This window comes from Mauremys mutica, chromosome 24 (assembly GCF_020497125.1).
Source record: "Mauremys mutica isolate MM-2020 ecotype Southern chromosome 24, ASM2049712v1, whole genome shotgun sequence".
Lineage (NCBI taxonomy): Eukaryota > Metazoa > Chordata > Testudines > Geoemydidae > Mauremys > Mauremys mutica.
The window spans coordinates 14,441,634-14,456,427 of record NC_059095.1 but is presented as its reverse complement, the minus strand read 5'-3'; positions in this window follow the sequence as shown (position 1 = coordinate 14,456,427).

The following is a 14,794-nucleotide window of genomic DNA, read 5'->3' as shown; positions in this document are numbered from 1 at the left end:
GGGGTGATCCAGCCGTCCGCCAGCCCCTGGGCCTCCCCAGTGGTGCTGTGGAGTGGAATCAGTCTTCGGTTTGGGAGCTGGGTGGTGGGTTTTCAGGGGGTCCTAGGCTGGGATCCAAGCACCCTGAACCCCCCCCCGAAAGGCCAGATTGAGGGGTCCTGGCTCTGAACACAAGCTGGGCTGTATCCTGTGTTCCTGTTGTTCAATAAACCTTCTGTTTTACTGGCTGGCTGAGAGTCACCGTGAGTTCAGGAAGAGGGGTGCAGGGCCGGACTCCCCCACACTCCGTGACACCCATCACCCCACTGCACACACACAGTCCACCCACTACATGCACACTCACACATACACCCACATCCACAGTACCCATCACCCCACTGCACACACACAGCCCACCCACTGCGTGAACACCCACACCCACAGTACCCATCACCACACTGCACACACACAGCCCACCCACTGCGTGAACACCCACATCCACAGTACCCATCACCCCACTGCACACACACAGCCCACCCACTGCGTGAACACCCACATCCACAGTACCCATCACCCCATTGCACACACACAGCCCACCCACTGCATGCACACTCACACATACACCCACATCCACAGTACCCATCACCCCACTGCACACACACAGCCCACCCATTGCATGCACACCCATACATACACCCACAGTACCCATCACCGCACTGCACACACACAGCCCACCCATTGCGTGCACACCCATACATGATGTTCGTCCATCGTTGTCGATGAAGACCTCAACAACTCATTCGTTCGATGACCGGACTCTGTGCGTCCGAAGATGACTGATCAGTCCGATTCGGGCGTGGAACGTCCAGTCACACGTCGGGCAGACATGTGATGACACTGTCGATGATGTGCAGGAAGCTCTGGACTTGCGCAGCTCACGCTTTCTTTCAGCCTCAGCAGTACGCCTCGCCTCAGAGGTATTACTGCCTGTGTGAATGAGGCTGCGCCATGCTGGACGGTTCAGTGCGAGGGTTTCCCATGTGGCGGTGTTGATCTCGAGGGACTTCAGAGAGGTCTTCAGCGTGTCCTTGAACCGCTTCTTTTGTCCTCCATGGGAGCGCTTTCCTGGGCGAGTTCTCCGTAGAAGAGCTGTTTAGGAATGCGCTCGTCTGACATTCTCACGACATGTCCAGCCCATCTGGTCTGGGCTCTCATCAGCAGTGTGTGAACTGACGGCAGACTGGCTCTGATAAGGACTTCAGTATCAGGCACTTTGTCCTGCCATCTGATTTTTAGAAGCTTTCGCAGACAGGAAATGTGGAAGTGATTGAGCCTTCGTGCATGACTCCGATAGACAGTCCACATCTCGCAGGCGTACAGCAGAGTTGGAAGCACCACTGCTTGGCAGACCTTCAGCCTCATTGGTAGGCTGATCCCTAGACGTTCCCAGACGTTGGAGTGCAATCGGCCAAATGCAGAGCTGGCTTTAGCAATTCTGCAGTTTACTTCATCATCGATTGACACTGCTCGAGAAAGGGTACTGCCCAGGTACGTGAAGTGGTCCACTGCCTGAAGTCTCTGTCCATTTACAGTGATGGACGGTTCTGAGTACGGAGTGTGGGGAGCTGGCTGGTGCATGACCTCAGTCTTCTTGATGTTAATGGTGAGGCCGAAGTTGTTGCATGCAGATGAAAACTTGTCCATACTGGCTTGCATTTCTGGCTCTGTACTAGCATTCAGAGCACAATCATCGGCAAAGAGAAAGTCTCGAAGTACAGTTTCCTTCACCTTGGTGATGGCACGCAGTCGCTTCAGATTGAATAGTTTCCCATCAGTTCTGTACTTCAGGCCTACTCCTTCAGTGCAGTGTTGAAAGGCATCAGTCAGAGTGGCAGAGAATATCATACTAAACAAAGTGGGTGCTAAAACACACCCTTGCTTGATGCCGTTGGTGACTGGGAAGGCCTCAGATGTTTCACCGTCATCCAAGACACGAGCCATCATACTGTGATGAAACTGACGTACCGTTCGTATGAATCGGTCTGGACAGCCGAATTTCGACATGATCCTCCACAGGCCCTGGCGACTGACAGAGTCGAACGCTTTCGTGAGGTCCACAAAAGTTGTGTAGAGTTCACGGTTCTGCTCTTGACATTTCTCCTGTAACTGACGCACAGCGAAGATCATGTCAATAGTCCCACGTCCCTTGCGGAAGCCGCACTGTGATTCTGGCAGTAAGCCCTGCTCCAGGTGAGTGATCAGTCGGTTCAACAAAACCTGTGCAAGAACTTTCCCCGCTGTAGAGAGCAGCGAGATTCCACGGTGATTGTTGCATACCTGGCGATTGCCCTTCCTCTTATAGAGGTGCACAATGGACGCATCTCTAAATTCCTGTGGAATGGATCCCTGCTTCCAGAAGGACTGAAACAGCTCAGTGAGTTTCCGTAGCAGCACGGGTCCACCGACTTTGTACACCTCTGCTGGTATGGCATCTGACCCTGGGGATTTGTCACTTGACAGCTGGTTGATGGCTTTCTTCACTTCGTCCTCTTCTGGTGAAACATCCATGGAGTCATTGACTGCAACCTGGGGCATCTTGTCAATGGCCTCATCATTGATGACCGAGGGGCAGTTGAGAACTGCTTCAAAATGTTCAGCCCATCTCTGGAGAACCTGCGTCTTCTCTGTAAGGAGCACAGTGCCATCAGAGTTCAGGAGGGGAAAGCTCCCAGAAGACTGTGGACCATAGAGCATGTTGAGGGCTTCATAGAACTGCTTATAGTCGTTCCTGTCTGCGTACGCCTGTATTTCATCTGCTTTGGCGCTCAGCCACAAGTCCCACATTTTGCGCAGTCGGTTCTGTACTGTTCTGCGAGCGTTGATAAAGGTGGTCTTCACACCCATACATACACCCACACCCACAGTACCCATCACCCCACTGCACACACACAGCCCACCCACTGCGTGCACACTCACACATACACCCACAGTACCCATCACCCCACTGCACACACACAGCCCACCCATTGCGTGCACACCCACACATACACCCACACCACCCATAACCCCACTGCACACACACAGCCCACCCATTGCATGCACAAACACACCCACACAGCCGACAGCCCACCCATTGCATACACACACACGCGCGCGCACACACACACACAAAACTATTATGGTCCTGGTTGAAGCTTGTGTTTAGTTTCTGGTTCAAAACACAAATCACCCAATGGAGTGACAGGACACCTCCTCCTCTTTCGAGGGACGGGACTTCCAGCAGAATGTCTCTCTCCCATGACTGCCAGCTCATGGCCCAGGCTGCAGAGCACCTGGGAGCCATTGCCATGAAAAGGTGTGATGGGGGCGGGGGGAGGGGAAGAGACAAGCCAGGGAGTGCTGGACCCCAGGGCTCGGTGAAGGCAGCAGAGAGGCGAGCACAGGGGAGAGCTGCTTTAGTCCAGCCAGGAAGTGGAGTGAAAGGAGGGGACAGAAGCAAGATGATCAGGGCAGAGGGGAAATCCTCCCGCAGGAAATATACGCACAGGGACAGGGTGGCGAGGCTGGGAAGATGGTTTCCCACTAAGTATTGTAGGGAATGTGAGAGCTGTAGCACAAGGGAGGCCTCTAGCTGCTGCTGGATTAATGATAGGAACCAACAAAGACACCAGCCCTGCTCTGCTCCTCATAAAGAGAAACTGGCAACACTCCTGCTCCTGCCTAGACATGGCTCTGCTGCTACCAGCCCGGGGGCTTGTACACAGAACTGGGCGCTGGAGGGGCGCGCCGCTTCCTGCAGGTTTGGGAATTTGGCTTCCATCTGAACTGGAACAAACCCTCTGCAAAGAAAAATTCAGTGGAAAAAACATTTCAGATCATTTGGAACATTTTAGTTCAATTTTGACTTCTTTTTATTTTGTATTATATCACAATGCATCACACAGTAACGTACCATATATCACAATGCATCACACTGTAACAGAACGTAACTGTAACTGTAACATAGCATACCATACGGTACCACATTTCACAATTCATCACACTGTAATGTACCAATCACAATGCATCACACGTAACATACCATATATCACAATGCATCACTGGAATGTACCATAACATACAACACTTTAAAACCAACAGTCATTTCAAAACAAAAATTAGACAAATTAGAGGATTGGGCCAAAAGAAATATGATGAGGTTCAACAAGGACAAGTGCAGAGTCCTGCACTTAGGACGGAAGAATCCCATGCACTGCTACGGACTAGGGACCGAATGGCTGGGCAGCAGTTCTGCAGAAAAGGACCTAGGGGTTACGGTGGACGAAAAGCTGAATATGAGTCAACAGTGTGCCCTTGTTGCCAAGAAGGCTAATGGTATTTTGGGTTGTATAAGTAGGGGCATTTCCAGCAGATCGAGGGACGTGATCATTCCCCTCTATTCAGCACTGGTGAGGCCTCATTTGGAGTACTGTGTCCAGTTTTGGGCCCCACACTACAAGAAGGATGTGGATAAATTGGAGAGAGTCCAGCGGAGGGCAACAAAAATGATTAGGAGGCTGGAGCACATGACTTATGAGGAGAGGCTGAGGGAACTGGGATTGTTTAGCCTGCAGAAGAGAAGAATGAGGGGGGATTTGATAGCTGCTTTCAACTACCTGAAAGGGGGTTCCAAAGAGGATGGATCTAGACTGTTCTCAGTGGTAGAAGATGACAGAACAAGGAGTAATGGTCTCAAGTTGCAGAGGGGGAGGTTTAGGTTGGACATTAGGAAAAACTTTTTAACTAGTAGGGTGGTGAAGAACTGGAATGGGTTACCTAGGGAGGTGGTGGAATCTCCTTCCTTAGAGGTTTTTAAGGTCAGGCTTGACAAAGCCCTGGCTGGGATGATTTAGTTGGGTTTGGTCCTGCTTTGAGCAGGGGGTTGGACTAGATGACCTCCTGAGGTCCCTTCCAACCCTGAGATTTTATGATTCTATGATTCTAAAAACAAACAAAATTCTGGTGAAATCAGCCTGATTTTGACCGAACTGCAGAGATGTCTCCAATCAGCTCGGGTGTAGCCTAGTCTGACACTGGAGGTTCTTTGTCCGTCCTGGTAGTGGTACCCACTCTACAGGTTTGCGAGTCTGCATCTGGTGCTGTGCTGTTGTGCTGGCTCTGCTAACTCAAGCAGTGCTTTTTTTAAAAAAAAAAAAAAGCTCCTGAGGCCCCGGGGTTCAATCCCCAAAGGGACCGCTCCCGAGGGCCATCACTACAAACTAGCACATTCAAATTGTTTTCACCTGGAGCTCAGCTCCACTGTCTCCAGCATACGGGCCTCAGAGCAAACCAGACTCACACTGTGCACTGCTAGGTACTCCTGACACACAGGCAAGCACTGAATTCAGAGAATCAGAGAATCTCAGGGTTGGAAGAGACCTCAGGAGATCATCTAGTCCAACCCCCTGCTCAAAGCAGGACCAACCCCAACTAAATCATCCAAGCCAGGGGTTTGTCAAGCCAGGCCTTAAAAGACTCTAAGGAAGGAGATTCCACCACCTCCCTAGGGAACCCATTCCAGTTCTTCACCACCCTCCTAGTGAAATAGTTGTTCCTAATATCCAACCTAAACCTCCCCCACCTGCAACTTGAGACCATTGCTCCTTGTTCTGTCATCTGCCACCACTGAGAACAGCCAAACTCCATCCTTTTTGGAAGTCATGTGACCCAGCCCCCTAATCATTTTCATTGCCCTCCGCTGAACTCTCTCCAATTTGTCCACATCCCTTCTGTAGTGAGGGGCCCAAAACTGGACACAATATTCCAGATGTGGCCTCACCAGTGCCGAATAGAGGGGAATAATGACTTTCCACAATCTCCTAGCAATGCTCCTACTAATGCAGCCCAATATGCCGTTGGCCTTCTTGGCAACAAGGGCACACTGATGACTCATATCCAGGTTCTCGTTCACTGTAACCCCTAGATCCTTTTCTGCAGAACTGTCACTAAACCAGGTGGTCCCCAGCCTGTAGCAGTGCATGGGATTCTTCCATCCTAAGTGCAGTACTCCACACTTGTCCTTGTTGAACCTCATCACATTTCTTTTGGCCCAATCCTCAAATTTGTCTAGGTCACTCTGGACCCTATCCCTACCCTCCAGCATATCTACCTCTCCCCCCAGCTTAGTGTCATCCACGAACTTGCTGAGGGTGTAATCCATCCCATCATCCAGATCATTAATGAAGATGTTGAACAAAACCAGTCCCAGGACCACCCGCTGGGACACTCCACCTGATACCAGCTGGCAACTAGGCATCGAGCCGTTGATCACTACCCGTTGAGCCCAACGATCCATTCATCCAATCCATACTTCTTTAACTTGCTGGCAAGCTTTCCTAAAGTTAAGGTGTATCACATCCACCACTTTTCCCAGATCCACAGAGCCAGTTATCACATCATAGAAGCCAATCAGGTTGATAAGGCATGACTTGCCCTTGGTGAATCCATATTAACTGTTCCTGATCACCTTCCCCTCCTCCAAGTGCTTCAAAATGGATTAATTGAGGACTTGCTCCATGATTTTTCCAGGGACTGAGGTTCCCCGGATTCTCCTGCTTCTCTTTTTAAAAGATGGGCACTATATTTGCCTTTTTCCAATTGTCCGGGACCTCCCCCGATCACCATGAGTTTTCAAAGATAATGGCCAATGGTTCTGCAATCACATCAGCCAACTCCCTCAGCACCCTCAGATGCATTGTATCCGGCCCCATGGACTTGTGCATGTCCAGCATTTCTAAATAGTCCTCACTGTTCCACCACTGAAGGCTACTCACCTCCTCCCCATGCTGTGCTGCCCAGTGCAGCAGTCTGGGAACTGACCTTGTCTGTGAAGACCGAGGCAAAAAACCCATTGAGTTCTTCAGCTTTTTTCACATCATCTGTCACTAGGTTGCCTCCCTCATTGAGTAAGGGTCCCACACTTTCCCTGACCTTCTTCTTGTTGCTAACATACCTGTGGAAACCCTTCTTTTCACATCCCTTGCTAGATGCAACTCCAATTGTGCTTTGGTCTTCCTGATTACACCCATGCACTCTCGAGCAATATTTTTATACTCCTTCCTAGTCATCTGTCCAACTTTCCACTTGTTGTAAGCTTCCTTTTTTTGTTTAAGCTCACTGAAGGTTTCTCTGTTAAGCCAAGCTGGTCGCCTGCCATATTTGCTATCCTTTCTGCACATCAGGATGGTTTGTTCCTGCACCCTTAATGAGGCTTCTTTAAAATACAGCCAGCTCTCCTGGACTCCATTTCTCCTCATATTAGCCTCCCAGGGGATTCTGCCCATGAGTTCCCTGAGGGAGTCCAAGTCTGCTTTTCTGAAGTCCAGGGTCCGTATTCTGCTTCTCTCCTTTCTTCCTTGTGTCAGGATCCTGAACTCGACCATCTCATGGTCACTGCTGCCCAGGTTGCCACCCACTTCTACTTCCCTTCCCAATTCTTCCCTGTTTGTGAGCAGCAGGTCAAGAGTAACAGGGCTCCTAGTTGGTTCCTACAGCACTTGCACCAGGAAGTTGTCCCCAACACTCTCCAAAACTTCCTGGATTGTCTGTGCACTGCTGTGTTGCTCTCCCAGCAGATGTCAGGGTGATTGAAGTCCCCCATGAGAACTAGGGCCTGTGATCTGGAAACTTCTGTTAGTTGTCCGAAGAAAGCCTAGTCCACCTCATCCTCCTGGTCTGGTGGTCTATAGCACACGTCCACCACAACATCACCCTTGTTGCTCTCGCCTCTAAACTGAACCCAAAGACTCTCAACAGGCTTTTCTCCAGTTTCATACTGGAGCTCTGAGCAGTCATACAGTGCAACTCCTCCATCTTTCCTCCCCTGCCTGTCCTTCCTGAACAGTTTATACCCATCCATGACAGTGCTCCAGTCATGTGAGTTACCTCACCAAGTCTGTTATTCCAATCACATCACCCTTCCTTGATGGTGCCAGGACTTCCAATTCTTCCTGCTTGTTTCCCAGGCTTCTTGTGTTTCTGTACAGGCACCTAAGATAACTAGCCAATTGCCCTACTTTCTCAGTGTGAATCAGGAGGCCTCCCCTGTTGCACCCTCCTCCTTGTGTTTTCTCTTGGGATCCCACTTCCCCACTTACCTCAGGGTTTAGGTCTCCATCCCTTGGCGAACCTAGTTTAAAGCCCTCATCACTAGATTAGCCAGCCTGCCTGCAAAGATGCTCTTCCCTCTCTTTGTTAGGTGGATCCCATCTCTTCCTAGTAATCCTTCTTCCTGGAACAACATCCCATGATGAAAGAATCTAAAGCCCTCTCTCTGACATCACCTACGTAACCACGCATTTACCTCCACAATTCGATGGTCCCTACCTGGGCCTTTTCCTTCAACAGGGAGAATGGACGAGAACATGACTTGTGCCTCAAACTCCTTTATCCTTCTTCCCAGAGCCACGTAGTCTGCAGTGACCCACTCAAGGTCATTCTTGGCAATATCATTGCTGCCCACGTGGAGAAGTAGGAAGGGGTAGCGGTCTGAGGGCTTAATTAGTCTCAGCAGACACTCTGTCACATCCTGAATTGCAGTTCCAGGCAAGAAGCACACTTCTTGAGTTTCCCAGTCTGGACGGCAGATGGATGAATCTATCCCCCTTAGGAGGGAGTCCCCGACCACCACCACCAGTCTCCTTCTCTTGGGAGTGGTGGTCATGGAACCCGCATCCCTAGGACAATGCATCCCATGCCTTCCGGTCGATGGGGTCTCCTTCTGATCCCTTCCCTCAGATCATAGAATCATAGAATATCAAGGTTGGAAGGGACCTCAGGAGGTTCATCTAGTCCAACCCCCTGCTCAAAGCAGGACCAATCCCCAACTAAATCAACATCTGAAGAGGCTCTTCCAAACCATTCTCTGCCACAGTACCTGTGCAGAGATCCTGAAAATGGTTTCTTACCTCTGTCTGTATTGTGAGTACACGGGTTCTCCTCTTGCTTCTTCTGGAGGTCACATGCTGTCAATTTTCTTCCCCATTCTGCATTTCCCTCTCTGATTCTTCAGCATGCTGTGCCTGCAATCAGTGATGAGCTGCCAAAATCTTAACAACCGGTTCCCTATAAAAAGTTCTGATTTAAGGGAGGTAGTGGGGGAGGAGCAGGGGGAGAGATCCTCGTGGGGCTGGAGGCCCCTGCAGGGCCTGGGGCAAATTGCCCCACTTGCCCCCTCGGCAGCCCTAGAGCTTGCAGCCCCCTCCCCCCTTACCTTGCCGGCAGCTCAAAGCAGCAGGACGACTCCAGAGCCCAGCTGAGCTGCCCAGCTGGTGCCGGCGGCTGGCCATGCTGCAGCAGGGGGGAAGTGGGGGAAGGGCCGGGGGAGCCTCAGCCTCCCCAGCTGGGAATCCTGGGAGCAACAGGATGGTCTGGCCCGTGGACCGGAGTTCTTTGCCCACCCTCTGGCCCTTTAACAACCGGTTCTCCACAGAGGTCTAATTTTAGCAACCGGTTCTTGGGAACCTGTGGGAACCAGCTCCAGCTCACCACTGCCTGCAATACCAAACACTGACACTTCTATCCAGAAAATCTTCATTTTCTCTGGTGCAACACAGGGTTGATACTTGGGTCTCTAGTCCTTTAACCTTCTCTTCCTATATGGAGACCAGCTTGCACTTCGTACAGACGAAGTCACTTCTGTCCTCTGGGAGAAGGTCACAACAGCTGATTGCCCACTATCCATATTGTCTTTCTTCTACGAGCCTCTTCAGATGTTGTATTTACTGCTCACAGAAGCCTGAAAGGCAAAAACTCTGTGGGACCTCCCCCCAGGCAAACTCCCTCTTTGCTTCTTCTCTGTTCGCATCTCACTTGTTTCGCAGAGCCCTTTAAATCCTGGCCGCGGCTCCGGCGGCCGGGCTGGGATTTATAGGGCTCAGAGCTCCCCGGGGCTGCGGGCAGCCCAGAGCCCTTTGAATCCCAGCTGCGGCTCCGCCCAGGCTGGGGCTGGGATTTAAAGGGCTCGGGGCTCCCCACGGCTGCAGGCAGCCCAGAGACCTTTGAATCCTGGCTGCAGCTCTGGCGGCCGGGCTGGGGATTTAAAGGGCTCGGGGCTCCCCTCAGCAGCAGGAGCTCCAGGCCCTTTAAATCCCGGCCCCAGCATGGCAAAACTTGGGGTTCCCCCTGGGGGGCTCCCAGCCACCTCTTCAGCTGGGAGCCCCTGGTTGATTTAAAGGCCCTGGGGCTCCCAGCCACAGCTGGTGCCCCCCTCAGGACTCCGGCAGTACTGGTAAGTCCTGTAAGTTACTTTCACCCCTGAGCAAAGCACTCCCAATTCCCACCAGCTGTTCCCACCTGAACGGGGCCAGGCTCTCAAAGTAGCTCAGCGTGTCACGTGTGCATGTCTCCCAGGAAAGCTGATCCTGGCTGGGGTATGTATTAGCCTATGGCCTAGCTCCATGGGGCCGGGCGTTTGCACCTGCTGAGCTATTAGCGCAGAAGCAAAGAACCACAAAGACCTTCGCCCTCGGTGAGGCACACAGGCAGCATGGAGCTCTGCCGGCGAGCAGAGTGGTGGGGACCTGCAGGCAATGGCTGTGATAGCCCTGCCAAGAGCAACACCCGGTGCAGCCAGCTCTACCCACCCTGGGCAGTCACAGCACAGGGTCACCTGGAAAGTGTTCAAGGTTCATGTGCCACCACAGCTCACAAAGCTCCTGCCAGAGACAGTCCCATGATATAGGGAGATTGCTCCTTGGTCACCCGTGTAATGTTCTAGCTCCAGCAGCAGGCCTGGTGAGCCGCACTAGTTTCATAGAATCATAGACTATCAGGGTTGGAAGGGACCCCAGGAGGTCATCTAGTCCAAGCGCTCAAAGCAGGACCAATCCCCAGACAGATTTTTACCCCAGTTCCCTAAATGGCCCCTCAAGGATTGAACTCACAACCCTGGGTTTAGCAGGCCAATGCTCAAACCACTGAGCTATCCCTCCCCCCAGCTCAGCTCTTTCCTGTGGGGAGCAGAACGTGAGCGCTCACGTGCCTGCAATCCTGTCTGGAAGCGTCAGCATTCCAGCAAACACTGGACGGCAAAAGTGTTACAGAAAGAACATAAGAACGGCCAGACTGGGTCAGACCAAAGGTCCATCTAGCCCAGTCTCCTCTCTGCTGACAGTGGCCAATGCCAGTTGCCCCAGAGGGAATGAACAGAACAGGGAATCATCAAGTGATCCATCCCCTGTCGCCCATTCCCAGCTTTTGGCAAACAGGGGCTAGGGACACCATCCCTGCCCATCCTGGCTAATAGCCACCAATGGATCTATCCTCCATGAACTTATCTAGTTCTTTTTTGAACCCTGTTATAGTCTTGGCCTTCACAACATCTTCTGGCAAGAAGTTCCACAGGTTAACCATGCATTGTGTGAAGAAATGCTTCCTTTGAAGTCAGTTACCTCAGATGCCAGGACCCATTTGTTAATATCTGAGATGGGAGCAACAAAGCTTGTGAAGGTGCCACTCTGATGAAAGCTCCTGGTTTTACACAAGCTGCATAGGCACCAACTCCATGGGTGCTCCGGGGCTGGAGCACCAACAGAAAAAAATTGGTGGGTGCTCAGCACCCACTGGCAGCTCCCCATGGCCCTGCCCCCCTGCTCCAGCTCATCTCCACCTCCGCCTCCACCTCCTCCGCGAGCACACCACCGGGTCCTGCTTTTTCCCCCTCCCCTGCAGCACTTGCGCTGCAAAACAGCTGATTCGCGAGGCATGGAGGGAGGAGGGGGAACACAGCGCACTGGGGGAAGAGGCGGGGCTGGGGCGGGGATTTGGGGAAGGGATCCAATAGGGGCAGGGAGGGGGAGGAGTTAGGATGGGGACTTTGGGGATGGGGTTGAAATGGGGGCAGGGCCAGATGCAGGGATGGGGTGGGGTAGGGACGGGGCCAGGGGTGGCGAAAGGGGTGGGGGGGCACGGGCACCCACTGGCGCTGGAGAAAGTTGGTGCCTATGACAAGCTGGGGCTCATAGGGTTCGGTGCAGCTCTAGCTTCAGGTTTGACATTCAGCCAGAGTGCCAGGCTTGGGTTCTAGGCTGAACCCAGGCTAAGGGTTGGGTTTGACAGCGCCAAAATCTTGGGAGCTGATCTCAGGGGATTTCTGCCACTTTGAGCCCATAAACAGGGCTGTTTCTCAAGATTTTGGCTGCATCGATCTTGTCTGTTTATCTAGCATTTCTAAAGTGCCCATCCCCAGAGTATCAGGCACTATGGTCAATGTATTCAAACTTGGGAGCCTAACATTATGCACCTGGGCCAAGATTTGCAAAAAAGGGTGCTTCAGGTTTGGTTCCTAAGTCCCCCATGGGCACCTGGGCAAACAGCCCGATTTTCAAACACCCTGAGCACCGAGCAAACTCAGCGAGGCCTGGTCGCTCCGGGGGCTCAGCATTTGGAAAAATTAGGGGACTCATTTACCTGTCTGTATTTAGACAGCCATGTGTAATGGTGTTGATCTAAGTAACTGGGCTCCCCTGGGGCCTGCATGAGGAAGGAGACTGGGTAAGCACAGAGGAGTGAACAGCAAGAGATGATGCTGGAGTGATGCAGAGAGGCCTGAACATTTGTATCAGAGAGGGGGGAGGGTACCTTTGAAATTGTGCACCTTGGAAGCCTCTAATGCAAGTGGAGAACCTGTGAGATGTGACATCACAGGCAAGCGAAGAGGGGAAGGGAGGTGGGGTCGGACTCTTCAGACCCTTTTACTTTTTGTTTGGTTTTAACATCTATTTAACTCCAATGCCCAATTAACATTATGGAGAAAAGAAGTCCATCAAAGACTGACTGTTCTTGCCCCCTTGCTAAGATGCTAGAATTCACAGTGAATGTGATCAGAGACACACAGCAGCATGCACATGAAGCCAGCCAAGCCCTGGCTCTCTTCAGAGTGCTAAGGTCAAATATCAAACAGAACAATTTAAGGAATCTTTGCAGCCTCCTGCACACACCCCACAGCACAGGCTTTTATAGCCTAGTGGACCTTTGAAATGGAGTCTGTTGAAGGCCACCCCTCAGAGTAAGGTGTATCGAGGCTGGGGGGCAGGCCGCACGGAGTCTGGAGCTGATCTATGTGCCATGATCTTCCCTACCCCCCCCCACCCCCTTGTGTTTGCTAAAATGCAAATTGTTCTGTTTCCTGCCATCTGCTCCCCCGGCTGCCTCGGGGACCTTGTTTACTACGCGTATGTAAAGTGAGATAAGCACTTAGGCGAGATCCCATTTAACAACCTTTGCCTAGGCTGGGCTGTCTGGTTTTGAACATGTGCTAATAACATCATACAGGGGGATTTCGTAACTTTACATATAATGCTGCTACACACATTTCACCCTGATATTATTTCAAATGACACCTCAGAAGGCTTATTCTGCACAATGTACAGTGTGTGACTACAGGGGGCTTTGCGTCACAGCACTCCCCTCCTTTGGAAAACCGTCGAGAGCCACGGCTGGAAAGCACTAGTGGAGAGCTGAGGATTGTTCCCACAATAGAAATAACAAATACATAAATGTGCCTGCTCTTTGGGAGCAAAGACAGAGAATGAATCAGAGACTGATGGATGCCACGATGAGAATTGGCAGCACTGTCTGTAGGGCTCCTCCCTCTAGTACCTGAACCCTTCACTCACCTCCCAGCACCCCTGTGCCTTAGAAAAGTGTTACTGCTCCACTGCAAAGATAAGGAAACCACAGACTAAGTGTCTTAGCTGAGGTCAAAGTGGAAGTGATTGACAAGCAGGGAACAGACCTAGATCTCCTGGTCCTATAGGCCCAAGACTGTCCTCCTGTTGCATGTGTAAGCAGAGTCAGGATGAGCTCTACCCTGACATCTGGTGGTGAATTATGGCGAGTGTGGAAAAGAATTTCAGAGGCTGATCGTGTTTGCATAGGCACACCCACCCCGCCTAGCATAGCCCACGGCAGCCTAAAATGGTCACTTTCACAGCTGTGGGATCCCCAATTGCTTTGTTATTGGGGCAGGAGGAATAAAGTGTTGTCACCCTGATTATGTAAATGAGGAACTATGAAACTGTTTTATGACAGAGAATCTCACCATCAACTAAGTAGCACTCGCTAGACAAGGGACATGGGTTCCAAAACCCAGTGAATTGAGAGATGCTGGGGATAGAGACTTGTACTTGGTGGTGTGTGCCAGAAGCACCAATTCTTTCTCTTTTTCCCCTTCTCCCCCTTGCTATTGTTGAATATCAGAGTTGATTTTTGATTACCTTAAGAGTCTAGTTACAGGTTACTGAGCTGAGCTCAATTTGGGCTAATGGTGCACTAACACTGGGGTTCCCCTACTATGAGCTGAGAGCACTGAGTGCTGTGCTAACTAGTGGGGGAGCCTGAAGCTATATTGTGGGGCAGAGCAGTTTGTGGGATGGCTGGAGTGGCCCGTGGAGCTGAGCAGTTTGCGGGGACGGCTGGAGTGGATCACAGGATGGCTGGTGGAGCAGAGCAGTGAGTGGAGTGGAGCTGAGCAGCTTGTGGGGATAGCTGGAGGAGCAGAGTGGAGTGGCTGGTAGAGTGGAGCAGTTTGTGGTGAAGGCGGAAGCAGAATCCCACAGAGAGGCAGGGCAGTCAGCCCCAGACCATGTAAGGTGCCCCTTTCTACCCAGGCTGGGCGGGGAGGGGAACCCTGCAGATAGACTCTTGAACTCTGGGGCTGCACTGACCCGGGACAGAGACTTGGGTTGCGGGACTTTTGGGACTGTGAGTGATCTTTGGGTTGCTGGACTCTAGGGACATTTGGGGTATTGGGCTTTGGAGTTTTGGGGTTGCTGGA